We start from the raw sequence: 27,249 nt of genomic DNA on the forward strand, positions 1-27,249 counted from the left end.
GCGTCGCGTCGCTGGGTGCTCCCTCATGTGGATAGACATTTCTTGAAACGGAGCTTGCATCCGACCGTGCAGAAATAAAAAGTTTCGGCTGTGCGTGAATGATAGCTACCTAATGTACTGCACACAAGGCTGCGGGGTGATTTCCGTCACGCTGGAGGCCTCAAATGGGCGGATGCGGTCCTCAACAAGCAAATGAGCTTCTCCCATGACAGGCAAGATGACGCCCGAGATGGGTGAGTTGGCCCAATGACTGTCGAGGCGAAGCCCGCAAGATGTGAGCCAATACGTAATGTAAGCGAGCCGACACTCACGACAGACGAATCGATGCACACAACAGGCAAGCCGACACTCACGACAGGCGAGTCGACAACCATGACAGGCAAGTCGACATCCACGACAGGCAAGTCGACATCCACGACAGGCAAGTCGACACCCATGACAGGCGAGTCGACACTCATGACAGACGAGTCGACACCCTCGAGTCGACACGCACAACAGGCGAGTCGACACCCACGACAGGCGAGCAAACGCCCATGCAGACCAGCTGCCATGGTGGGCGGCGGGTAACGAGCGGCGCGCGGCGCAGCCTTGAGCGCGCGCGGCCGGCCCGGCCCGTGCCGCGGGCGGCCGGCCGGTGGGAGAGACTGGCAGCCCAGCGGAGCGTGCCGCCGCCGCCGCCGCCGCCTGGGAGCGCCTCGCCACGGCCGCTGTCGTGACGGGGACGGGCTCCCGACGCCAGCCTCAAAGCAGCGCCGCCCACTGTTTGTCGGCAAACGCCTTGCATTGTCTGCCGGCCTGTTCCGGGCCGCCCCGGCCCTGAGAGCAAGGCGCCTCTCGGCGTCCATATGGCTCGTGGGGCTCGGCCGGCTCCGCTTAACATACACGCACACGCGTCCGGTCCGGTGCGAACGGGGCGAGGATGAGCGAGGTGCGCTGCGCCGCTAAACATACACGCACACGCGTCCGGTCCGGTGCTGACGGGACGAAGACGAGCGAGATGCGCTGCGCCGCTTAACATACACGCACACGCGTCCGGTCCGGTGCCAACGGGGCGAGGACGAGCGAGATGCGCTGCGCCGCTAAACATACACGCACACGCGTCTGGTCCGGTTCTGACGGGGCGACGACGAGCGAGGTGCGCTGCGCCGCCAGTGACGCTAAGGTCGCCAATTACGCGTGACGCTCGTCCTGCAGGCGCCAAAAGTTTGCCCAGACCTTAACCCGACCGTTTCGACCAGGCCTTGCACCTTTGACCTGGACGTTCGGCCAGGTTTTGCAAGTACCTCGATGCATGGATTGGACGCAGCTCCTCGCTTTGTGGTCACGAGTCACGAAGTTGGTAGCTGGGGTACCCTGGTCATCAGCATAGGAGCATAGGTCCCACGGCCATTTGTTCCCATGATGAGAAAATGGCTTCGCCTAGTCGTTCTGAAAGTTGAGGCATCACTGCAAGGTGAATTTCCAGAGTGCAAGCGTTTCGTCACATCACGGGTCTCGGACGAACACCAGGCATGCCATATCCGTACGAAGGCTTTGTTCACAAAACCGCCGTGTGATAGCTGCCCTTACTTCTCTGTGTGATACCTTGTTTATTGATCCGCTATATAGCACCTGCCCTTACTTCGTACCGTGGCTTATTCGCCCGGCAGCTGTCAACCAAAATGGAAGAAAGGCTCTACAGGCAGTTTACAGGCTTCTCACAGGTGTGTATTGTGGTGAAGGAGGACAGACCTTGAAAGTGTGCCAATACATCATCCATGTCTTTTGAAATGACGTCAGTTACGCCAGTTCTGTAGGCGCCGTTTATGCCAAGTCACGGCGCTCCCACCCTTGACACGGCCTGCTACCTGTCCGATTCCGTGATAAATCTGAGAACGGCAACGGAAGCCGGCGTGTCTGGGGCACCCGGATCATAAATAATGACATCGCTCTGTTTAAAGCGTGGCTTGTCTGTAAAACTCGGCGTTGGAGCCATGGACACGCCAGGTTACCTGTTCATTGCTGGAAATGTGCACTGAAAGATATAAAAGGGATTGGGCACCGTTCCAATGCAGGAATTTTCCTGTTGCCGCGTTATTTGGCTGACGATCTAGCCTTGTCTTCATGACTGCAGGATTGGCGTTGCCATGTTTGCGGTAAATGATCAAAGGGAGATACAAAAGAACGAACGCGAAATTTTCAACCAAGACAACCATGGTGCCTTGAACGGGAATAATTTCGAAAATGTAATACAAGCATGTCGTGGAACACACATCCATACATGGCACAGCATGTGCATGCAACGCTTTGCTCGCCCGCGACTTTCGAGTGAAGCTATGAGTGGACACTAACAATGGCGGCGATGGATTCGTTTTTACCTTGACGGCTTCATAGCACGCATAGTGAAACATCACGCTGGCGGATTGGAATGCGTTTTACGACACTGCCCGTTGAATTTAAAACCGAACGTTGCATTGCAGGCATTGTTACTTTTTCATCTGATCTCTGGAAGGCTGATCGGGACACTTATCTGCCATGTCATTATACATATCGCAAACTTCTCTGTCTCTCTGCCGAAGGAAAGCGTTTCTGGTAGAATGTGCAGGGGTATAATTATGTGCTGTTTTCTGCCACCGCACATCGCCAAAAAAGACCATGGATCTCACACTGGGCTAGACGGCAACCATGGACGTCAGCCCACTGGTTGAAAGCTACAAAGAAACTCTTAAAGCGCCTGGTTCATTACACCCACCCCTCGCTGTGGAGGCACGCGGCCACCCCTCGCTGTGGCACGCAGCCAACCCTCGCTGTGGATCACCCGCCACCCCCTCGCTGTGGAGCACGCAGCAACCCTTGCTGTGGAGCACGCGGTCCACCCCTCGCTGTGGAGCACGCAGCAACCCCTCGCTGTGGAGCTCACAGCCAGGTGTTGAGCCTGGGAACTTCCATTGCAATTGCGAGACAGGGATCGAACCAAATCAATGGCACGGGCCGGGTGGTCATGTAGCAACGACCATCACGCTCCGATTAGTTATCGGCACAAACGATCCGTGCCCAATTTTATCCCGGCCATCAAGCATACACCATTGTGCAACGAAGCCTTTGTACACGCACAAAGGAGCTCTCTTCAGTGACAATAGAAGTTGTGTTCTCATTGTATGGTGCAGTCGGGGTGGCTTCTGCGTAGTGCTGGCTGTTGAGGGAAATCGTAACCAGCGAGTCCGCGATTTGTATCATTCATGCAGCCCAAGCTTTTGCCAGTGGGAGACATCTTTTTGACACTCTGGATCAGCACAATTGCTATTGTTTCTCTTTCACAATTTGGTGGAGCTTTAGCTTTAAAGCGAGCTTTAGAGCTTAGAGCTTTAGAGCTTTAAAAACAGCTTCGGGATCTTGAAGGATTGATTATTTGGATCATTCACTGTCGCCTTCGCCACAATTGCCGATGCAACTTATCAGAGCAGAAAAAGGCTCGTCGCCGTTGCGACCTCAGCGTGACAAGCTTATTTAGCGTGGATGCAATCGTGCGCCAAACGCTGCCATGCCAAGAGCAGGGGGTGACGCCTCAGTTCGGTGCATCGCCGACCCTGGGCAGGCGAGCGCGCGACGGCGGCCGGACGCTGGACCCGGACCCGGACCCGGACCGTCTTCCGCGGCTTGTCGGGCTTTCACGCGCAGCCAGCTGCCCGGCGGCGTGCGCCGGGTCCAGCACGCGTCAGGCACGAACGGCGCAGCGCCGGCCCGGTCCGCCGGCCGCTCGGCACGGCCGGCTCTGCAGGCCCGCCGCAGAGATGGGGCGTGACGACATGAGGGCGGCTCGCACCGGAATCGGCGGCCGGGACGGGCGCGGGCCGCGGCCCGGCCGTGACTGGCATCGACGGGCGTGGGAGGGCGTGCAACATCCGGCTGACCTGAGCTGGCGGGAGCGCGATGACCCGCGATTGCCTGCTCGGGGCGTTCCCGACGCTGGCCGAATGTTACGCCCTATTTCGAGGCGGGATGACTTGACGCCGGCGCTTGTTCTCCGCTGTTCACGGCCGTTGCCCGTCTCGTGTCGGTACCGAGCGGAGTCAGGGTCAGCCTCAGAAGTGCCTCGGTTGATAGCCGCCGAGCCCCTGGTCCTGGGCTCCAGTGTGAAATCCAACGCCAAGCAATGCCTTCTAACCTGAGGCGTCTCCAGCGTGAAAGGCTGCGACTCGAGTAATTGCAGGTCTCGCCTGAAAAGGGTTATATGACTATTGCCCGTGGGATAGCTATTCCAAGACCTTCGACGTCACCATATCGTCATAGGTGACACAACCATTGAATGCATTCAACCAAGACAATTCTCGTAGTTCTCGTGCCGGTCGAAGTTTTCACGACCTACAAAAAGAGCACGTAAGACTGGGTCCCCAAGCGACGCGCTGCCGCGACGTACACCATCCTCGCTCGATGCCCTGTGAGAGGGCGGGGAGAGTCGTCCTCACTCGCGTCCCGCCGGGGAGGGGCTCTGCGCGATGACGCGTATTTTGCTCAGCGTCGACCTCAGCCGGGGTGCCGAGGCGAGCCGGCTCTGCCGGCCGCCGCCGCCGCCGCCGCCGCCGCCGCCGGGCTGGGGCGACCCAGTTTCACCGCCGAGTCAGTGGAGTGGACCACCGGATCGGACCGGCGCGCGGCGCCGGTGCCAGCGGGGCCGAACCAACCACGTGAGCCGGCCGGGCCGGACCGAGACCGGGCGTGTCGGGCGAAATGGACTGGCCCGTGTGCCGGGTTAACTCACCTGACCCTGTCCGACAGGTGAAGAGCGTCAGCTGCTTGTGGCGATGCGGTCTTGTCATCCAGCACGTTGTCATCCATCTAAACATGTCAACTACGACAACCTTCCCAAAACGCACGCGCCCACGGGAGCGTGTGTGGCCGGAAAACGGCCCTCTGCGACCGGTTTCAGCCGTCAAATGCGTATCCATAAAAGTCTTGACACGCTACTTGCGGAGTGGCGGGACACGATGTCAGCGGTGCCGTGACCGGAGCGGCGGGATACGATGTCAGTGGTGCCGTGACTTGAGCGACGGAACACGGTGTCAGTGGTGCCGTGACCGGAGCGGCGGGACACGGTGTCAGTGGTGCCGTGACTTGAGCGACGGAACACGATGCCAGGGATGCCGTGACCGGAGCGGCGGGACACGGTGTCAGTGGTGCCGTGACCGGAGCGGCGGGACGCGGTGTCAGGGGTGCCGTGACCGGAGCGGCGGGACACGATGTCAGTTGTGCGGTGACCGGAGTGGTGGACACAATGCCAGGCATGCCGTGACCGGAGCGGCGGGACACGGTGTCAGTGATGCCGTGACCGGAGCGCGGGACACGATGTCAGTGGTATCGCGACCGGGGATCGGGACACGGTGTCAGTGATGCCGTGACCGGAGCGCGGGACACGATGTCAGTGGTACCGTGACCGGGGATCGGGACACGGTGTCAGTGATGCCGTGACCGGAGCGCGGGACACGATGTCAGTGGTACCGTGACCGGGAATCGGGACGCGGTGTCAGTGGTGCCGTGACCGGAGCTTCAGGGCCGTGGAGCTCTGGTGCGCTTGGACGGCGCGAACGGTCATCAGCTCATCATGACCGACCTGGACACCCGCGTCCATGCCTGCTGGTCGTCACATTACACGTCATTCACGCCGACCAACGCTCCAAATGCGTGCCTTCCGACCTATCACGTCGCCCTCGCACCCACCCACTGCATCGCTCCAGCCGGCCCTTGGGTGTCCCGCCCCGTCCTGTACGTGCCCAGGCGGTGTTTGAACACGCCGGCCGTTACGCTCCGGGCGGCTGGAGGCCCCGCCCGCTCCAGTGCCCCAGGCGGTCCCAGATACGCCCACCCCCGAGCCCCGGGCGGTTTCTGTGCCGGCCCAGCTACCATTTATCACTAACACCATTTGCCACCGGCGCCATTGTTCAACGAGCGTACCGTGTAAGGCGTCATTGAGGCGGCGCCCGGGGTGCCAGATGCGCGTCCGCAGCGCGACGGCGGCGGCGGTGGGAGCCGGTGGGAGCCGGGGCTGGGTGTGGCTCCCAGGAGTCGCCGCAGGGCTCGCTCCGCGGCCAGCGCCGCCGCTTTCGGCACAATACGCTCATTATGCACGGCCGGGGCGGCGGCGGCGGCGGCGCGCGCGCCACGCGACCCAGCCCTTCCCAGACGCGCCCGCGCACCGCGCCGCCTTACTCAACCGTTTAATCAGCCATTGTGGCCGATTGGGCAACGCCGTGTATGCATTGTCCCACGCCGGCTGATGAGCGAATGGTGGCAAGCCTTGCATGGGCTGCGCGCGGCGGCCGTACCCCAATGCTAATTCGGTCAGCGAGTTCACCAAAAACAGGCCCACGCGGCGCAGCGTCTGCTTGTCATATGCAGACGCGTTGGTGGGCCAGTGACCTGGGCTGCACATGGTGTGAGAACTTCTCCCGGGTCACGGTCAGGCACGATCTCGGCTCACGCCCCGTCGAAACGCGCCGCGTAACCAGCGTCGCCCGTCGGTACAGCGGTCGCCGTCGGTACCGGCGGGCTGGGCTGTGCTACGGCGCCCGGCGGTGCGCTCGTGCAGCGCCACTGGCCGCCGCCGCCGCCTCCCGAACTGGTGACGCTCGGCCGAGCGAGCAGCGGCCGGCGAGACGGTGCGACGGACCGCGGCCCGGCGCCGCCGGAGCCGGCCGCGCGCCGCCGCTGTGGCCTCGGCCAGACTCGCCGGCCATGAACGGCAGATGTCCTGAGCACGCGATGTCGCCCATCGTGCTGCCTCTATGCCCCTCTGCGCTTGTCTCCCACTCTCCAGCGTGGCGGTGAATGCTCCTGAAGATTGTTTGACTTCAGCGCCGGCACGGGGCTAACCGTGGCCGGCGTGCTCCTGCAGTCCCTGCTCTGTGTGCTCCGCGTGCGTCTGTCGTGTTCCATGTGCCCGCGCCGTTCCGTGTGCCTGGCGTGCTCCGTGCGCCGCGTGCTCGGCGTGGCCGACACGCTCGCTGCCGCCCCGCTATACGGACTCGGGCTGATAGCCGGCCGACAGTTCCGCACCGGCAGCGGCGGCTCCCGCTTCGGCCGCGACCACCCTCTGATCACGGGCGCCTGGCCGAGTCGGTCCGACGGCGCCCGGCAGAGGGAGCGACCGACGCGGCCAGGTGTGCTGCTGGCCAGGCCCCGTGCAGTCGGGTCGGGTGCAGTGGGGGCGGAAACAGAATGGGTAGAACAGCACGGCCTGTTGCAACGCGGTGGAAGGCGCTGGTGTGGCGTACAGTGTCGTCTCGTCCAGTCTGATTCGATCGGGTTGGGTCTGGCGCCGCCGCGTTTGGTGCGCTTGGATCCGCCTTGTCCTGGCTTGGTGATGTCTGGCACCGGCATGACGCGCCGGATTTGCTGTGGTCTTTTGGTATACAGTCTGGTCTGGTGAGGTCAAACCTGAGGCAGTTAGGGAGGCGGTGCGTGCCGCGAGACAGCGCCACCCGGCGACGCGACCGGTGGCGTGCTTCCTCATTAGCCTATCAAGCGGCGCCTTCGTGTGCTGAAAATACCGACACGCCGGAGATGCAGATGAGAAAAAGCGGACCGCTGCCCTGTCGTGCAGATGTTGCAGAACATCTAGACGCTGCTCCACGGTTGCCATGGACCACCTGGCTCTGAAATAGCAGTCAGGGCGAGATTTATTGAACCACTGACACGGTGCCCGCCAGGTGGAAGAAAAGGCTGCTCTCTTGTTCAGCATCGACGTCTCGCCAGCGCGCCCCGAGGCCGGCTGATGGCGTCGTGTTGGCCGGTGGGCCTGACGAGCCGATCTCATGGCCCCGGGCTTAGGCTGACGAAGGCTTTTTCCTTTCAGGAGAGATCAAGACCTCGGTTCGAGCCGGCTCCTCGTTCAACGTATCCTGGCATCTGGGGTACCCCCACCAGGTGAGACCAGCGCCAGTTGCGGCGACTCACCGCTGCCGCCGATCAGCGGCCCACGATTGGCAGTTGTGTGTGAAAGCTGGCTTGGGTGCTGTTTTGTGTGGGTGTCACCCTGGTAAACGCCGATCTGACCTTCAGTCAATGATAAACGTTCTGAAATCATTTGGAGGTCACCGACCTTTCACCTGTGACATTGTTCAACGTCGCGGGTCCGGCACAGTTTTGTCACCGTCAGCGAACTTGATGCCGAGAAATGCACCAACGCGCAGTTGATGCATTTCTCGAGGTCTTCGAATATCAGCAGTTGAGCTCCGTTGCGATGATACTCCGTACGAAATCCCCTCGATTTCTCGGAAAACCTGGCTGGACAACGCTCCGCTGTCCTCCTCCGGCTGGCTGGCGCGATATAATCTCGCCAACCAATGATCAGATCGTCAATGGCGTCCTGATGAGCAGTGGCCGAACGGAAGGCCCCTGCTCGGCCACGGTCCCGATTTCGTCTATTACTTCATTCCCGTCCGTTCCTCGGTTTCAATTTGTTGCCCTGTTTCCGTGCCCACATCTCGCACCATCTGGAGGACCGCGTGGCCTCCTGTGGACCCCGAGAGAAATTTCGGCCCTCTGGAGAGATTTCCGTCCTCGGAGAAATCTCGCAGAGAAATCTCCCGTCGTGATCGGCGCACTGCCCGGCGACCATACAACACTGGGCTCAGTTTCACCACCATTAGTGCTACTCATCTCGACGGCGACCGGTCATTGTGTCATCTGGCGTCCCCTTCATCCTCTTCATCAGCCTTTATTCGGCCTCAGCCCCCGTCCCAACGTCGCCACCACTCTTGATCCCAGCGGCCGTCTGTTCCCGCTGCTGGACCTGCGTCAGTCCCAGTTCTCCGCTCAGTGCGGCTACCGGCCTGCTCCCGCTGTCGGACCTGCGTCAGTCCCAGTTCTCCGATCAGTGTGGCTGCTGGCCTGTTTCCGGTCGGTGCACCAGCCGCAGCCGACTCCGGCCGCGCCGGCCGCCGGCAGCAGGCGGCGGCCGGCGCGGCTTCGCGCTCTGATTGTGTGCGGTGTGGCGCGCCCGCCAGCCGCCCGGCCGCTGGCACAGCTGCGCCGCCGGCGGCCGACGCGGCTCGCCGCCGCGCGCCGCAGACCGCGGCTCCCGCCTCACCGCCTGGGTCAGGTGTGCCGGCGCCGGGGCGTTGTCTGGACGGGAGCGGCCCTCAAATGGGACAGAGATGTGCGTGTGAGGAACGCGGTTTGTGTGAATTTTGTGAACGAGAAATCCTGCGCCCTGATTACGTCAGGATTGCTAGAATGGGGGACAGGAAGGTTCAATCAGCATGGTTTTGTTGCCAACTGGGGTCGAATTGTGAGCGTGACTGGTTTGGTTCTTGGAGTACATGCAAATTGCATATTGTTGCATGCATCCTGAACACAACATCCCACGGCCCACGTAATGGGTTTCCGGTGAGATCAACAGATTGCGTTCGATACCGGTTGAGCTCAGCTATTCTGGCGCTGGGCACCTGAACTGAATGCCGCCAGGCTGTAAGCCCCACACATGGATCCTTTGGCAGTGGAGGCTGTGGCGGCTGCCGCATTACATGAGACCACTCGTTGACATCTATCCAAGCCCAAGGCCTCACTTATCACGTCCGCCTCCGAAGGGGCTGCTAACGGTGCGCTAACGGCGCTGTGTTCGCGCCGTGTTAGAACGCCACGCCAGCCATCACGTGTCTGTCGTTCTCAGGGCGGCTACAAGCTGGAGCTGCTCGACGCCAACGAGAAGGTCAAGATGACGCTCACCACCGACGCCGACGAGAAGGGCTACAACGCCCTGGACACCACGTGAGTGCTGCGAGCTGGACCGGGTGCAGTCGAGTGCCGAGCCGCCATCCTTCTGTCTCGAACTATGCCTGGGTGTAGTCTCACTTCGTTCCGCTGTTCGTGTTTGTCTCGGGTCATGTATGGGTGTTGTCGCGTGCCGTCCCATGGCCTGTGCCTCTCTCAAGACATGTATGGGTGCAGTCGCATATTTTCCGACGGACTCGGCGAAGAGCAGGGCGGGGACAGGCCAGGTGCAGTTGCGTGATGCGGTGCTGACCGTGGTCCGTGCCATGGTCCGTGTGCCGGTGCAGTTGCGTGCTATGCAGACCCGACCCTCCTCCGCGGGGTGTGGGCCCCAGAGAGGACCGGCACCGGCCGCGCTCGTGCGTGACACGGCAGGCGGCTCGGCCGCCCGCGGCCCCGCCTGCGCGCTGCACGAGAGGGGCCCCGCTCCCGGCGAGGCGCCGGCTGGCACGGACGGTGACGTCACGGGCACGGGGTACAGGGAGACAGGTCCCGCCGAGCCCGGTGTCTGACGGCACACTGTGTGACTTCCCGATACACAGCGCGCTGGGGTGCGGGCTTCCCACGTCATTGACAGCACCTGCCAGCACGTCCTGGACGGAAGCTCTTCTGCCCATTGAGCGAGGGGCAGGGCCGGGGCCGTTCTCACCGCAGGCACTCTTCAAGCGTGTGCGGATCCTCCTGCATCTGCACGTCACGCTGCCTCAGACATTCCTCTGTTGGCTAGTCATCCATGACCGCACAGCAAAAACCGGTCGATCGCCCGCCACTCGGCGCCACCCAGCGGCGGCGCTGAGCAGCGGAGTCAGCGCGCCTTCCTCGTCTTACCCGCGGCGCGTCGTGCCTCGCCGGCGCCTGACTTTGACCTTATCGCCGCACCCTTGGACCAGATCCATTGAGCGGCTGCTGGCAGGCGGGGCGGGGCGTGGCGCGGCGTGGCGGGGAGGGGCGGGGGATGGGCTGAGGGTGGCGCCCTGCCGTGGCCGGTCTCTGCTCCACCCACGGCCGGCGAGACTTACGGCCGGCGCGTCTGCCGGCGCTGCTGACGCAACAGCGTGGGGCCCGCGGCCCGTGACCCGACCGTCGACCCCGACCTCTGCGTGGCCGGACGCGGCGGGGGCACGGCCTGTGCCGCTGAGCACGCTGGCACCAGATGCGGGGCTCGCCGTCTTATGGCGATGGATGCGACTGTATGTGACTGTCACGTTCGTGCCCAGCTTTGTGTCGGTCCCAGGTTTTCGATCTAACTTGTACCCGAATCAGTGTAAATGTATGGATTTAATCGTTTATCTGCACGCCCCCCCCCCCCGCTGACTTTGTTCGTAAAACGAAAAACTATTTTGATAGTAAATTCCAGACCTGTCAAGAGGGGAAACTGGGAAATTCCCCGAATTTCATCATTGATTAGCAAGTTTCTTTAGGTTCACTGTGAAGAAATCAGGTTATGTCGTTTGTTGAATTCCTCAATGGACGCAGAGATAATGTTATATTTACGATATTTACGGCAAGCTTCTCCACCAGCCCGTCCCTCATTGACATCGTCGTCCTCTCGAGGGTCATAGACGGAGCACGACTTACACCGATATTAAGTCTCTTGTAATGCCATGGACCTTCACATTCACAGCAACCCGCATCTCGACTAGATATGCTGATTGTAGACAGCACGTGCTCTTGCAAGACATCAAGCTATCAGCAGCCCAGAATGGTCATGGGCTGCCCTGGAATATTGCTATGAATGTGTTATGAGACTTATCACGATGCGCTCCGAGACTCGTGACAAGGCACCCTGAGACTAGTCACAATGCCCCTGGGACACGCCACAATGTACCCTGGACTCGTCACTTTGTACCCTGGGACTCATAGTACGTCCCGAGGCTCATCACAATGCGTCCCGGGACACGTCACGATGTACCCTGGGACTCGCCACAATGCTTCCCGGGACTCGTTACAATGTACCCTGGAGCTCGTCACAATGCGCCCTGAGACTCGCCGCAATGTGTCCTGAGATTCGTCACAATGTGTCCTGAGATTCGTCACAATGTGTCCTGAGATTCGTCATAATGCGTCCTGAGACTCGTCTCAGCGTGTGGTGGAACTCTTGGCAGTGTTCTGTGAGATTCTCCGTCGTATGCTGGGATGGCCTTCGGTGCCCCGTCTGCCGGGGGGCCGCCTGTCGTGGGCCGGCTTTTGACCTGGTCGCCCCGCTCGCCGGCAGCGCCCAGACCCAGAGGGTGACCATGCCGGAGGGGGTTGAGTGCCTCGACTGCTCCATCCGCCTGATGCGCCAGGCCAGGGAGTTCGGCGACAAGTACCAGTTCTGGAGCTGCGCCGACGTCGACATCATTGGTGAGCGAGCCAACGCCGGTGGGCACTCTCTTTGAGTGGCGGCCACCCAGGCAGGCCAGCGAGTGTTTGCAGCGCCAATTGTGAGCAGAGGAGAGTCTTGAGAGGAGTACACACATGGCGCAGTGGGGAGGTCAGGAAGGGCGCGTGCGGATCGTGCGGAGCGTTGGGAGACCGCGCAGGTGGGTCAGGGCCGTGCACTGAACGAATATGTGACGTCACGGTCGGCGCTAGAATACACGGGAGCACGGTCGCCTGCCGTGCTGCTCACTGATCTGTGAATGTCGTAACGTCGCGTGTGGTGTCTTGGTCTCGGGCTGAATGTCGCGAGTTAGCGGCTCGTTTCGGGCTTGCCGCGGGTTTTTGGTGGATCGTGCGTCGGTCGTGGGGAATTTGTAACCTCAGTCGTCTGTGACCTCAATGGTCTGTGGCCCCAGCGGTCTGCGGCGCCTCAGTGGTGCTCACCACACGCTGTTTGTAAGACCATTATGTAATCAGCAAGACGCGCCCCGTGTGGTTGGTGGCGAACGCGGCGTTTTTGTGCAGATCAGCTGCGCTCCCATGCGCGGTGATCGCGAATCGTGTACACATTCTGTTTTGTTGCGCCATGCATGTGGTGAGCGAGGTCTCTATTGGACCTTTCGTGTTTTTATCTTGCTCCACATTCCAATGTAAACCTTCGCTTTTTTATGCCCACGTGCCTGTTGCTATAGGTATGCAACAGGTACGCATTGTGCCGAACTGCGATAAATTCCTTGATTTGTAAAACCTTGCGGGCAGGCTAGATAATTTCGGACTCCACATAAACTCATTTTAGTCAAATACCGTCTCTTTGCGGCAAGTTGTGTTGTATAATTTAGGTAATTAATGTGCGTATTTATTAGGCGTATTTAGATACACATTTTACGAACTGTAGCATGCATAATTTATCATCAAATCCAACATGCTGTGTTGCAGAAAAATTCTCGTCATGAATTATGCATGCAAACCCTTTGCAAATTGAACCACGCAACGCTTTTAAGATGCTGTCATCATCTGCTGTGACATGCACTAGGCTGTAATTAGCGGTTGCAGGGATGGCGCTGTGCCTGGCACAGGGTGTTATTATGGTAGTGTGATCCTCTCAGGCCTGGTTTTTCCGATAGCCGAAGCTAAAACTCACTTGGCCTGAGGACTAGCCTAAAAGAAATATGCATGACTGATGCATGCAATTTTTGAGAGTAAAAGCAGGTTGCCGCAGATTGCATGCGTATTATTTGACCGCAGAAATTTCCACCCGCTTTGAGCATTTAGTGATCTGAACACCGAAGGTAGAGCTGCGCATGACATTTACGTCTACGTCTGCAGCAACAGAGTGCTTGTGCTGAAGAACAGAAAGATGACGAATCATTGGTTATACTTTCGAGTCGTACACTAACACTGAACAAGCTGCACTTGGTTTCGTTGGCTCCAATCTCGTATCAGTCTCCGGAATTTTTGTTAGGTGCTCTAGAGTGTGCACCTTGTGTCCTTGCGGGATGAGAAGATCTCATGGGAACAATTTCTTCGGCTAGCTCAATTGGCTCTGGCCGCGACGCTGCGCGGAGTCCATTGGAGGCATTTGGAGATCTATGGGGACAGTTTTTCGGTGAGCTCTGTTCGTTCTTAGGCTTGTTGCGGTATTTCGCACTGGTCAACCTTGAAACATTGCAAGTGATTAATTACTCAATGCACGCACATTGTTTTACCGATTTCGGTCATTGCTTTGCAATGCATATGAAGTTCGCATCTGGCTTGGGAAGCTTACAGATGTTTGATAACTTGTTTCTATGTGACTGTCTCTGGAGCAACGGGGGAACATTCAGCTGGCACATTTGATTGCGTGAATCTTCGGCGGGAATTTTCAAGGACGAGAATGGTGCTGTCATCCAACCGGCTTTGAGAAGCGGGACGACTCCCGTGTGGGCGCTGGCGGGACGCAGCTGAATGGCCGACATTCCACGGCGCTCCACGCCGTCATGCGTTGCTTCGGCCGCAAAATCTCAGCTATGGCGCGCGCTCTACACTCCCTCGTCGACGAAACGTCGCCAGATCCTCCCGCGGAGCCCGCTGCGGCCACGTGCCCGTGATGTCAGGGGGACGTGCCGCGACGGCGACGGCTGCGACGCCGACGGACCGCCGACCGCGGCGGCTCCGGCTGCTGCCGGCCGGAGAAAGTGGCCGGTCGACAGAGCGAAGGCCGCGCCGGCCGGCCCCCGGCACGGCCTGCTGGAGACGCCTCGGTCGGCTGCCGAGATGACGGAGATCTGGGGAACGGGCGCCCGCAGGGAGGCGGCTCTCGGCTTGTCTGTGGCATCACACATACCTCAGGAAGACGGGAGGATATTTGTTTGAGTTGGGCACAGGTGTTTGAGCCGGAGAGCGCGCTTGGCTCAGACAGTTGCCCAGTTAGGCCAGATCCTCGCCTTTTGTGGACCAAAGGTATGCCGAGCGCATCAGCACGCTACGAATTGCCCCAGAAATCCTCTTATTTGGAACGGTGTTGAACACTGGTAATCAGTTCACCGGCTGTCTCTGCTGATGTGACTGACGGACGCCGATCATTGGTGACGTTCCTGGCAGGTGGTCATGTAACTGACTAGTGCTGATGTGATTGCCTAACTACTGTTGATTTGGCTGATGGGTGTTTATGTGACAGAGGGTGCTGACTTGTCTGACGGGTGCTGATGTGACTGGCGGCTACTGATATGACTGGCGGGTGCGACGTGACTGGCGGGTGCGATATCACTGGAGGGCGCTGATGTGACTGGCGGGTGCTGATGTGACTGGCGGGCGATGATGTGACCGACCGGCGCTTATGTGACTGGCGGGTGCTGATGTGACTGGCGGGCGCTGAATGACCGACCGGCGCTTATGTGACTGGCGGGTGCTGATTTGGCTGGCGGGTGCGATGTGACTGGAGAGCACTGGTATGACTGGCGGGTACTGATATGACTGGCGGGTGCTGATGTGACTGGAGAGTGCTGATGTGACTGACAGGTGCTGATATGACTGGCGGGTACTGATATGACTGGCGGGTACTGATATGACTGGCGGGTACTGATATGACTGGCGGGTACTGATATCACTGGAGGGTGCTGATGTGACTGGCGGGTGCTGATGTGACTGGCGGGCGATGATGTGACCGACCGGCACTTATGTGACTGGCGGGTGCTGATTTGACTGGCGGGTGCTGATTTGACTGGCGGGTGCTGGTGTGACTGGCGGCCGATGATGTGACCCACCGGAGCTTATGTGACTGGAGGGTGCTGATTTGACTGATGGGTGCTGATGCGACTACTAGCTCTGATGAGACTGACCGGCGCTGGTTCGTCGCAGGGAACGACTATCGGGAGGACTGCAACGGCCATGGGCGCGCCTCGTTCGGCCGGTGCCGCTGCGACCGCCGCTCCTATGGCGAACGCTGCCAATTCTCGGTGAGCCCCTCTCCCGCCCGGCTTAGCGGGCAGACCTCGGAATCCTCCCACACGGTTGCCACAACAATGCACCGTTACGTGCAGCGTGCACAGTGTTCACGGTGCAGGTGATGCTCTCGCCCTCGTGTGCAACCTCCGGAATCGTGCAATTTCTCTGGGAGCGCGGCGCGCGAGGTCGTAATGTTTGTTTGCGCCTCGGACGCCTATGGGCCACGCGCCGACTCGTTCGGTGCGGGTTAATGGGCAGCGGTTTCGCCTTGAGGCGTGCGACTTTTGAGAGCGCTCTTCGCCATTGTTCGCCGCCGCGGCGAGCTGCTCTGCTGGATTCACTCTCCCCGGATCTCAACCGTGTTTTGACGACCGCGCGCGCGCGCGGAACGCGCTGCCGACGTTTGTTTTAATGTGTCTACTTTTACTAGAAGCGTTTCTCCGACCTGTGCTGGCCGTAGCTTTAGGTTGCGGCAGAAACTTTCTGCACTTTGTGTGCAGGCTCACATTATAACATGTTAAGGATTTTAGGTCATGTGCAATTTAGTTTTTGCATCAGCCTAGTACGTAGACTATGATTAACTCTCCCTGGTTTCATGTTTGTGGAATCATTCGCTGGCAGCAGTGCATCCATATAGTATATCTCATTAGCTGGTATGCTGGTATAACGCGCTTGATATGACTAGGATGCCGATCTGATATGTATGGTACACATCTTACGTCCGATATACGTCTGCATCTGCGTCTAACATATCTATCGACTATGCACCCACTGCTTCTCAAATATGTCTGTTATGTCTGCTTCAGAATGAATGTGAGCAAGACTCACATTGCGGGACGTACGGCAAATGCATAGACCTCGCTGCTACCACCTACCCGAAGAAGCAGTGCTTCTGCAGGCTGGGCTTCTTTGGAAAGGATTGCGCTCAGAGGAACCGTAAGACAATGCTTATTGACATCAGCTGATGTCCTCCGTTGGCCAGTTGCTCTCTGCGCAGCGTCTTTTGTTTGGATTATGCGGTTGACCGCGCTTCTTCGTTTTTGTTTTCTTTTGTTTTGCTTTTTTATGTTTTGGTATGGCCATGGCCCTCCGTCCCTAAATATTTCTCTTCATTTCAATCGTTCATCGTAAATCTATGCATTTTATTTTTGGTTCCTGGGGCTCCATGTTCCAGCTGCTTTTGGCCTAGACATATTGTGTACCAGTCGGTCTGTTCGAGCTGAGAGCGTGGATGAGAGCAGCCCTGCCAGTGACCTGGGTGGGCGCACGGTCCGGCCCTGCCAGTGACCTGGGTGGGCGCACAGTCCGGACTGCTAATGACCCGGGTGACTGCACGGTCCGGCCCTGCCAGTGATCTGGGTGGGCGCACGGTCCGGACTGCTAGTGACCCGGTGAGTGCACAGTCCGGCCCTGCCAGTAATCTGGGTGGGTACACGATCCGGACTGTTTTGGCTGGTCTTTCCGCTACGCCGACCTGTACCGTTGACGTCAGTCGGTGCCCCCCTCCCCCCCTCCGCCTCCCCCGTCACGAACCGTTCTCACTGCCGGCTTGTTTCCAGCGGCGGGCATGCGCAAGAAGATCACCAACTTCGGCCTGTACCAGAAGCGGGAGATGTCGCCCGAGTACACGTTGTACTGGCGCGTGCTGCCCGAAGTCTCAGAGATCGAGATGGTGATGCAGGTGCGCGGCGTCAGCTACGCCGCCGTCGGCTGGCGGCCCGGCAGCCTGGACGCCTCGTGCAAGCGGTTCCCGGCCATCGAGGAGACGGGGACGGCGTCGGCGCGCAACAGCGGCTCCTACGGGCAGTCCGCGGCTGAGCCCAGCAGCGAGCCCGAGCCCAGCAGTGAGCCCGAGCCCGGACCTGAGCCCGGCAGCGAGCCTGAGCCCGAGCCGAGCGGCGAGCCCGAGCCCAGCAGCGAACCTGAGCCCGAGCCGAGCAGCGAGCCCGAGCCGAGCAGCGAGCCCGAGCCGAGTAGCGAGCCCGAGCCGAGCAGTGAGCCCGAGCCCAGCAGCGAACCCGAACCCAGCAGCGAACCCGAGCCCAGCAGCGAACCCGAGCCCAGCAGTGAGCCCGAGCCTACGGGCGAGCACGACCACCACACTGGGCCGGAGTCCAAGAGCAAACCGGAGCCCGCGAGTGAGCCCACGGCCGAACCCGAGCCTCAGGCCGAAGACGTGAAGCAGGAGGCGTCGTCAGGTAATTCACGGATGGATAAGTTCAGGTCCGGTGGGTTCCGGAGCCAGCGCAAGGCGTGGAGGACGCGCGGCACGCCGCCGGCCGCCCGCGCCGCCGCCGCCGATCAGCTGCGACTGCGCACCGACGGTAAGTGACCGGCCCCTGTCGGAGCATGCGTCGACCGACGATTGCCTGCGGCCACTCACCCGACTATGGAAGGCTGCGGTAGCACCACAGACCCGGAGGAGGCGTCGGCCGGTGCCGGCGGCGTCGGCGACGGCCGGGAGGACACGGCTCGCTGTCCTCCCTGCGGCTGCTCTCAGACCCTCTCCAGCTGGACCGGTTCTCGTAGCCTAACCCAGAGGCCCCTCTTACTGCACGTCCGCGCTCTGTAGTCGGCGACAGGTATGTGCAGGGGTTTTGTACATACGGCTTGCCCTCTGACGTCTGTGGCTGGTCACGGCCGAGCGTGGTGACAGCGTGCCCGGCCGGGAGCCGGCCGACTCCTGGCGCCGGTAGACGCTGCCACCAGCGGCCACGGCCAGATCCCACTGACGCCGGGTCGGCACCTCCGCCTGCAGGAGAGACTGCTGACGCGGCGACAGAACAGTTAACTGGCCAAATTCACAACGACATTAAAAGCATGAGGCGCGAAATTATAGTTGCCGGTGGCAGTGAATGAAGCCTCGACCATCTGTGCAATGCTCAGTTAGATTCATAACTAGCTGCGATCTCTCGCATCCATTAGTTACGCGTTCATCATCTGAAGTCAGCTGCCAGCAAAAGCCCGTTACTGCAAATTCTCGTTGGGCTGGCTTTGATGGAGCAGACTTTGTAAAAGTACGTAATCCAGCCTGAATCTACCTAAGCACCCTTTTGACATCCCGCCAAGCATGACTCACCAAAATAACACAAAGTTCTCGCATATTTAAACTAGTCTATGGTAAGGTAGTTGGTTTTGGGCTGAGTGCGTTATTGTTACGATTATTTACATTCCATTGAAATCTGTATTGCTGCGAGCATGGCTGTGTGTTTAAAACTTGTCTTAATGAGCGTGTAGCTTTTTAACTCACCTGGTTCATTTGATCACGGCACATCGCTTGTGTTTGACTAATTCCTGGGAGAAGTAACATAAGCCACGCACTTTCAGGGCAATCAGAGGTGATTACTCGACAGAAGCGTCAGACCCATGGTGAACCAAACCCGACGAGCGAGCCCGAGCCCAGCAGCGAACCTGAGCCCAGCAGCGAGCCAGAGCCCAACAGCGAGCCTGAGCCCAGCAGCGAGCCCGAGCCCAGCAGCGAGCCTGAGCCCAGCAGCGAACCAGAGCCCAACAGCGAGCCTGAGCCCAGCAGCGAACCCGAGCCAAGCAGTGAACCCGAGCCAAGCAGTGAACCCGAGCCAAATAGCGAGCCCGAGCCAAACAGCGAGCCTGAACCCAAGAGTGAACCCGAACCGTCCAAATCAGACAGAAAACGTAAGCACATTGACAGTTAAACGTGAAGTGATTCCAAGTAACTCACACTGTAATCGTTTCGTATTGTTTCATTACACCCGTTTCTGAGCATTGCATTAATCTTCCCGGACGTACCCCGGCGATATTTCCTGTTCCAAAAGTGTACATGCAGTAGGATGGCAATTCCTCTGTGCAAACTGATGGAATAATACTTAACCCTTTAAGTCGACCACGTCCACAGTTTTTATAACTGCCTTGTATTTGGCGCTAAGTAATTACCTGAACAAAGATCGACCATGGTCGCGGCGAGTTTGTGTTTTTTTTTTGTTTCGTTCCGCCTCGTTTTCGAGATCTGATCATGCAACTGGAGGTCTAAAGACAGTCCTGCCCCTTTCGGAAGCCCCTTCAACGCCCGAAACTGTGGAGCTGTATGCTACCTGGCCGCCGCTCCCGAGGACGCTGACATCCCCGCTCTCCGCTCCAGCCAAGCAGGTCAACCTCCCTCGCGTGGGCTATTACCCAGGCGGTGACTTCCACGCCATGGACTGCACGGACATCGTGCTGGGGCGCGCGCGGGGCAACTTTGGCCGCGTCGACGACTACTACACGCGCGACCGCTCCACGCCGCGGCGCGACGAGTTCTGGGGCGGCAGCGGCAGCCTCACCGGCAGCATGGCCTACGAGGAGGACGGCATCACCACCGTCGCGTTCCGCCGCAAGCTGGACGGTAAGGGCGAGCGCCGGATCGGCTGGAGCGCGATCGCCGCGTCCCGGTAGCCTTGGCTGGCGGAGGTAGCGCGCTTTGCCTGAGTGTGGCCTGTCGCATTTGTTTGCCGAGACATAAGGGTCTTTCGGACAGGTTCGACAAGCTGAGTTCTGGCAGGCTCGCTCGCTCGCTCTGTCCAGACTATCCTTGGGACACAGTCTGCTAAAGCACCTCGACAGTGAATGGCATCTTGCGGCTTTCTGCGTGATGTGCCGTGCGTCATGGTGCCGACTTTGCACCGTCATCGACCGGCCCGAGCGCGGCAAATACTGGTCCTGTGGGCGTGTGACTCGCCCGTTTCACACCGGCCAGCCGAACGCCTTCTGACCAGCACCGCCCCCTCGCCACAGCGTCCGAGCCGACCGACCACGCCATCGAGAAGGACCTGATGCACGTCATCTGGGCTCGCGGCCAGCAGTCGGGCGACTACATGCACCGGCCCAAGTCGGGCCTGGAGGCGGGCAGCTCGTCCGTGCCCAACTTCTACCGGCCGGACGAGGTCAAGTACCACGGCAGCGGGCAGCAGCGCGGCGTGGCGTCCATCGACTTCCTGGAGGGCGGCAGCACGCAGGAAACTGTCGCCGCGTGCCTACGATTTCTGCGGCGCCGAGTGGCGCTGGCCGCCGAGCTGCAGCATGGACACGGCCGACTGCGAGTACGCCCGTGCGCTGGGAGCTGCTGGAGGCGAGCGACGAGGTGCGCTTCACCGTGCAGAGCGACTCTGACGAGCACTGGACGGGGGTCGGCTTCTCGCGCACGCCCAACATGCCGTCCAGCGACGTGGTGCTGGGCTTCGTGGCCGGCTCCGGCCGGCCGATCGTGCTCGACGGTTGGCTCTCGGGCCACCTGCCGCCCATCACCGACTCGCGCCAGGACATCTTCAACAAGACGGGCTCGCTGCGCGACGGACGCCAGGAGTTCTCGTTCATCCGGCCGCGCCGGACCACCGACGCCAAGGTGAGCGGCCGCTCGGCGTGATGCGAGGGCGTGGGACGCGACACGCAAGGTGTGCCGGGGAGGCGGCGCGGGAAAATCGTCAGCGTTGTTCGATAATCGCTCTCTCTGATGAGTGGATGGCGAGCCACGCTCAGCCAGTGCTCTCAGGCCGGTTTGGGTGTGCTGTCTGAAAGCGCCCTTCTTTGTGTTTCTTTCCTTAGACAAAAAAAAAAAAAACAGGTGGGACCGATCCCCAGCTGAGCATCCATGGGGCACCACGTGACCCCTCTCTGTCTCATGCCCCGTCCCTCTCCAGGACGTGTCCTTCACGGACGACCAGTGCCTCTACATGCTCTTTCCCGATCAAGGGCGGCAAACTTCTTGCGCTCTTCGAAGCGATTCGCGAAACAACAAGCAGACGCCGATCGTTTCCTACCGAGAAGATTCTGCATCAAGTCGTGTGGTGAGTACCATTGCGGAGACCCGGCAGGCTGTCTCGACATTTGTTCTGTCAGTTGCACTGTTCCCATTGTTTCTATCTCTCTGTCCGTCCATCTCTCTCCCTGCGGCCGCGCCGTCCACGACCAACGTGACGTGACCTTAGTTCATGGAGGTCATGCCCTCTTCATGACCTAGCCGCACGATCCATCACCTGGCGGCTTTCTCGTGGGAAAAGGTGACGTCACAGGCGAAGAGGAGCGCCGAGCGGCGTCTGCGCTTGCATTAATGCATCGTTACGTGGAACAGGGATCTTACTGTTGCCTAGTGATCTACCGGGAGCATAAAAACGCCCGGAAATATTATTTTGTGGAAATGGATGCTTCCAGTTACCGAGGCACTGTTTTCGTCTATGCAACAAATCTTCTGTGGCATTTTTATTGGAAGCCCAAAGCTGACGCTTAGGTGCTTGGCACGTTCGATAGAATCAAATACATTCGTACATGCCTTTTTCGAGCAATATTACACAGCATACACGCAGATGTGTACATATTTCGTCACGCATATCTATGATGATACATAAGATATGATTGTACATACGTAAATGGAAAAGGTTAATGCAGAAATCAATATTTCCAGAAATCGTGGCCGGTAGGGCTTTTTTCGTCGAACGTTTTGCACGAACGTATCACATGTTCGCAACATAAACCAACACACTGAAACATCCCTGCGCAGAACATTGTGACCTATTGACATTTTAATGATGTTCTGTACGTATGACATGAGAGTCAAATGCAAAGGCCCTTAACTTATAGGCGTTGGAACTGTGGCTGGTGGGGGAGCAGTGGGTCCCATGGCACCCCCAGTTTCCGGAAATACCGAACATTTACTCGGCAGGGCTCGGTATTAAAACATGACCAACACATGCCGACGCATTAAAGTGTTCCCAAAATTGGTCTTGGCATCCCCTTGTTGAGGCGTTCCTTCGCCTGTGCATAAATTTTTCATGCCTTAGGGGGCACAGGCTATTCTTTCCCATGTAGCCAGCGGGAGCACAGCGGAGATGGTCTTATGTGACGCGTTTGCGCAACACTAAGCCCTTCGTCATGTCCGGTGTGTGAGGATGGCCTAGAGCCTGCCCGGCGTGTGCTGGAGGGCGGCCAGAAGCCTGTTTGTCGTACCCGGACGGCAGGTGACCTTTGGAAGCATACGCAAGGTGGCGAGGCTGGCAGCTGGGATAACAATGGGCGGTGATGGTGATTCGACTTTGGCTGGCCGACCCAGCCGGCACTTCTCTTGACCTCAGTCTGACCTTTGACCGGTGGAGGACGGCCGCCGGCCGCAGGGGGAGAGCATGACCCCCTGACCCTCCTCACGCCGCGCGTCTGGTGACTCTCTTCGCGTGTTTCTGTCGTAGCGAGCTGGACTGGGGCGCCTGGCCGGGTCGGGTTGGCCCTCACCTGTCCGGCGCCTGCGCGCCTGCGCAGCACGCGGCGCCGGCTCTGTCGGGGGCTGGGCACGTGGCGGGCGCTGTCCCTCCCGCGCCGGCGGGCGGCAGGCGGCGCGCCCGCGGTGACGGCCTCTGCTCGTGTGTGTCGTTGCAGTCGGGCCGCAGCTGGGCAGACATCAGGGCGACAGTGGACGCCACGCCGCGGCCGGCCGCCCGCAGCCGCCAGCGCCCTCTGTGCGGCCGCCCTCCTCCTTCTCAGCGTTCGCGCACTAGGCCCTACGAGGCGGGCCCTTCGGGTGGGGTGGGCCGTCCTCATCGCGTCGGGTTCTGTCGGTCATCCACCCTGGGGACGGGCCGGCTGTAACGGTTTCGCCACAAAAGTTTGTCACAGTCAGCAGCTTAGCAGATTATTATACCGATATAGGGCACAACGGAGCAGGAATAGAGACCTCAGTAATTCACACCAGAATCATAATGCCACGTAGCAACGCGCCCATGCCTGCATAATCGCGGAAAGGAAAGCCGTCGGAGGGTGGGGAGTTTACAATGACCTAGCCGGCCACAACAGCTGGCGCACCTTCGGGCGGATTTGTAGTTCCCGTGGTCAGGTCGGGTTCCTGCTACCGGCCTCGTGACAACGGGTAGGTGCCAGAACGGGGTTGATGTGTCGAAATAATTGCGTCCCAAAAGCTGTGAGCTTCCCACTACGTGTGTTTATTGTTCGTGCCGTGCACCACTTAGGTAATGTTAGCAGTTTTAGTAGCTTGCCATATGTCGCTGTGTTATTCTCGGCGGTCGTCCGCACCTGATGCCCTTAAGGGTCGTGCTGCAGCGTTTTTCCCAGCCACGCTGGACTAGGAGCTGCGCCTGGCACTTTACCAGTCACGTCCCGGCGGTGTTCAGTTTATCAGCACTGTGCGTGGTGGGAGATCGGGGTGGTGGAGCATGGAGCTGGTTTTCCGCCACTTGTGTACTAGCAGCGTTCTTTTGCATGCCACATCTGTCGAACCGCGATCCCAGGTCCCGGGAGGCGGGGAGCGGGAGCGGGGAGCGGGGGCCAGATACCTAAACCTCATTTTGTCGAGCTCAGGCTAGAGGACAAACGCAACAGCTTTGCGCATTTTATGTACAAACTGTCACGCGAGCGACTCCCATTGGGCGGCGCTATCCGGGTCTTTTGTCGCTTTATGTGTTGTCTACGTGACCACTTATCTCTGCTGGTGTAGGGTACAAGATACGACCACCGCTGTGTCATTGGGCGGGAGTCAGATCTAACTTGTGTAACGGAGAGAGCCTGCCAGATTAGTTACAGTAAGTAAGGCGCTCTGCGAACAAATATTTGTCTGTGTCGTAGGAATCACGTATTGGTAATAATCAAAGATCCAAGTGTCATGTATCATGCTTAATGGAGCGAAAGTTTCCATGGTAATAAGATTTGATTGAGAGTATCTAAATTATGTGCTGATTTTGTTCGATTGTACGGCATCTAGGATGGCTTCTTCATAATCCAAGGTTAGTACCAACCAGTTTTTCTATCCAATGCTTCCTGTATACTTTTTCAACCAAGCACTGCATCATATTTTTAATGTCGCAGAAATCGCATTGCTCCTGACCGCACGCTGCGCACCAAAAGCTCCCATGGATAACCAAGATTCACCGAAGTGTTCCGAATCTCTGAAATGATTGGGAACGTTCGTAATAAACGGCTCTAATAATATTCTGCATTTTGGTGAGACCTCTCGGACGAGGTATTTACTGAACTTTCTTCATCTTCCCAGAAGGTTCGGTATTATTGGGTGCATGTAGTACATGATACCATGGGTGCTGTGTGGACGTCACTGCTCATCGTTGAGTTCGTCTCCGTATATCGTTCAGTTTAATGGTGCGTCTGAGGTAGTCCCCTCACGATTTACGCATGGCCGAGGGCCCGGCCAGTTCCGTGGAGGAAAGGCTTAATATAAATTTGCACGTTTGCCCTTTGTTTACACTGAATGCCATACTGTCAGAAACTTGATCTGACATTTCGATCCACTCTGGGAATATTTAACACAAAGTGGAACACATGAACTCACTACGTGACGACTAGCAAGTGTGCGTCAGTTTTTTTTTTTGCTCTATTTCCGTTACGTGACGTACCAGTTTGAGCGTTTAACACTGCCTGAGCACAAATTATGCACTGATGTCTGAGTGTGGTCTGTCGGTATTTGTGTTGGTACTCGACACTTGCGTCGATACTGCGTCTGGGACTTGCGTCGGTACTCGACACTTGGGTCGGTACTTGCTTCGGTACCGACACTGGCGTCCGGCACCAGGAGAGCGACTGGTCGCTGGTCCGGTGGCGCCGTCTGCCGCTCCTGACCGCCGGACGCGGACCCGCCGTCGCCCCCTCAGCCAGCCTCGAGCCGCTGCTGGACAAGGACGGCAGCCACTGCCGCCGCCCGCCGCCGCCCAACGTTTGAGTAACGACGTGGAGCCTGAAGCTGCGCGGCCTCGGCGACACGTACATGCTGCCGACGCCCGAGTCCGAGGAGTTCGAGGTGCTGAGCGAGCGGATCCGGCGTGACGTCTTCCCTGCTGGAGACGGTGCCCGGCCTGAAGAGAATCCGCGTCACGCAGTCCAGAAGTGAGTGGTCTTTCGGCGGGGTCGCCCGGCTGGGGGAGTCAATGGGCTGATCAGTGGGCCGGGGTCGGGCGGTTCGAGGAGTGAGTGGGGATGTGGGCGGGCTCGGCCCGGGTCGAGGAGCGAGGCGCTGGACAGGCGCTCCCAGGTCCTGCGGTTACTCGGGCAGTGACGCGTGCCCGACGCTGCTGGGGTGTTACGAGCTCTGTGACAGTGCCCCTGCCCGTCTATAATGCGAAGCGTGCAGTTCCTAGCTCTACTCCACGTCTGTCATGGTTGTAATGCATACGAGTCCCGTATATTTTAAGTTTAAAAGTGTTTTGACGTCTAAGAGCAGCTTCTTTGAGGCGCCAAATCACAGGACGAAAGTACCTTGTTGCCGGTTATTGTAAACGCATTTCCAACTCACCAATACGTAGATGTGCCTCCGTAGTGGTGCCCCACCCTCAATCCACACACACAGGCCGACCGTTTTGAAATACGCCTGCGCCCCGTGTGACCGGCCGTCGCCAGCGGCGCTGTGTCCTCATGCCCTGTTGCAGTGCCGTGTCGTGTGCCTTGTCCTCATGTCCTGTCGCAGTGCCGCGTCGTATGCCGTGCCTACCGCCCCGCGGTAACTCCCCCCCCCCCCCTCGCTCACTAGCGATTCCGGGAACGTGGTGGCACACATGAGCGTCCAGGTGGACCGTAAGCGGATGGCTAAGGAGCTGAAGCGCGTGGAGGGCGGCGAGGAGAAGCCGCGAACCGTGGAGACCGTGCTCACCGAGTCGGTGCCTACCGGCATGGTGGGCAACCTGCAGGTCAACCCACAGTACCTGGTGGTGCAACCCAGGAAAGGGTGAGCAGACGCGCCTCTGGCCTGTGTGCGGGCATGCCTCCCACGACATCCGTGATGGCAAATAGGTGTTATTGAGCTTATGGCAAGTAGCGTTTTAATGTGGGTTCTTCTTTGTACTTAAACGGTAACAAGGGTTCGGGTTTGGTTTTCTTTTGTAAAACCAAACTTAGATAATACGCGTTAAGATTATATTTTTGAATGAAGGTTTGCGTCGTAATAATTCTAGACATAACCATGTCTTTGGATACTGCATGAGTCAGGAAGCTGTGGATGGCACAAACCCAAATGGGAGATAGTGGCAAGGGCGTGGCCGCTGTGTGCAGTCGGGTTAACGCACGGGCCAATGTCCAACATCTGGCAGTAACATCTGTCTGCAGCCGGCCCAGGCGAGCTCCGTGCCCGACTATGCCGCCTGTGTGCACTCGGTGTGCCGAGCCCCGCCTGACGCCGCCCGAGATCCGCTGTGACCGCTGGCTCCGACGGTAGCCTGTTGTGGACCTCTGCAGTCCGTTCTTGGCGCCGGGTCAGGCGGATACCCCGCCCCCGGCGACCCGTCGCGCCGCCGTGCTCCGGCGCCGCGCCGGTCACGGAGCACGGGATCGCACGTTGACGCCGCCCGCGCCCGCCGCTCTTCGCAGAGGCGCGCAGCCTGGAGGCCAACGGCCCCGATCCCGCAGGAGCAGTGGGACAGCGAGCTGATCAAGATCTACATCATCCTGGCGGCCGTGGCCTGCGTCATCCTGCTGGCTATCGTGCAGTCGGCCTGCACGCTGGCCAGAACCGGCGCGCCTCGCCGCCACAGGCCAAGCCGCACGGCAAGGTCAGCAGTCAACCGGCCGGGCCCGCAGCAGCGCTCCGTCCAGCGCGGCGTCTGCTCTCAGCGCGACGTTCTGCTGCGGCAACGCGCCACTCAGAAGCGCCTCTGTTCGCCGCGGCGCCGCTCAGAGCTGCGCCTTTGCTCGGCACGGCACCGCTCAGAGCTGCGCCTCCGATCCGCGCAGCGTCGCTCAGAGCTGTGCCTCCGTTCGACTCAG

At 59.2% G+C, this 27,249-nt stretch overlaps 1 pseudogene; it reads left to right on the forward strand.

Annotated features, from left to right (window-relative positions):
• Nucleotides 1-27,249, forward strand: part of LOC119089930 (uncharacterized) — a 44,463-nt pseudogene that overhangs the window by 15,664 nt on the left and 1,550 nt on the right.

This window comes from Pollicipes pollicipes, unplaced genomic scaffold (genome assembly GCF_011947565.3).
Source record: "Pollicipes pollicipes isolate AB1234 unplaced genomic scaffold, Ppol_2.1 Scaffold_3087;HRSCAF=3621_pilon_pilon_pilon, whole genome shotgun sequence".
Taxonomy (NCBI): domain Eukaryota; kingdom Metazoa; phylum Arthropoda; class Thecostraca; order Pollicipedomorpha; family Pollicipedidae; genus Pollicipes; species Pollicipes pollicipes.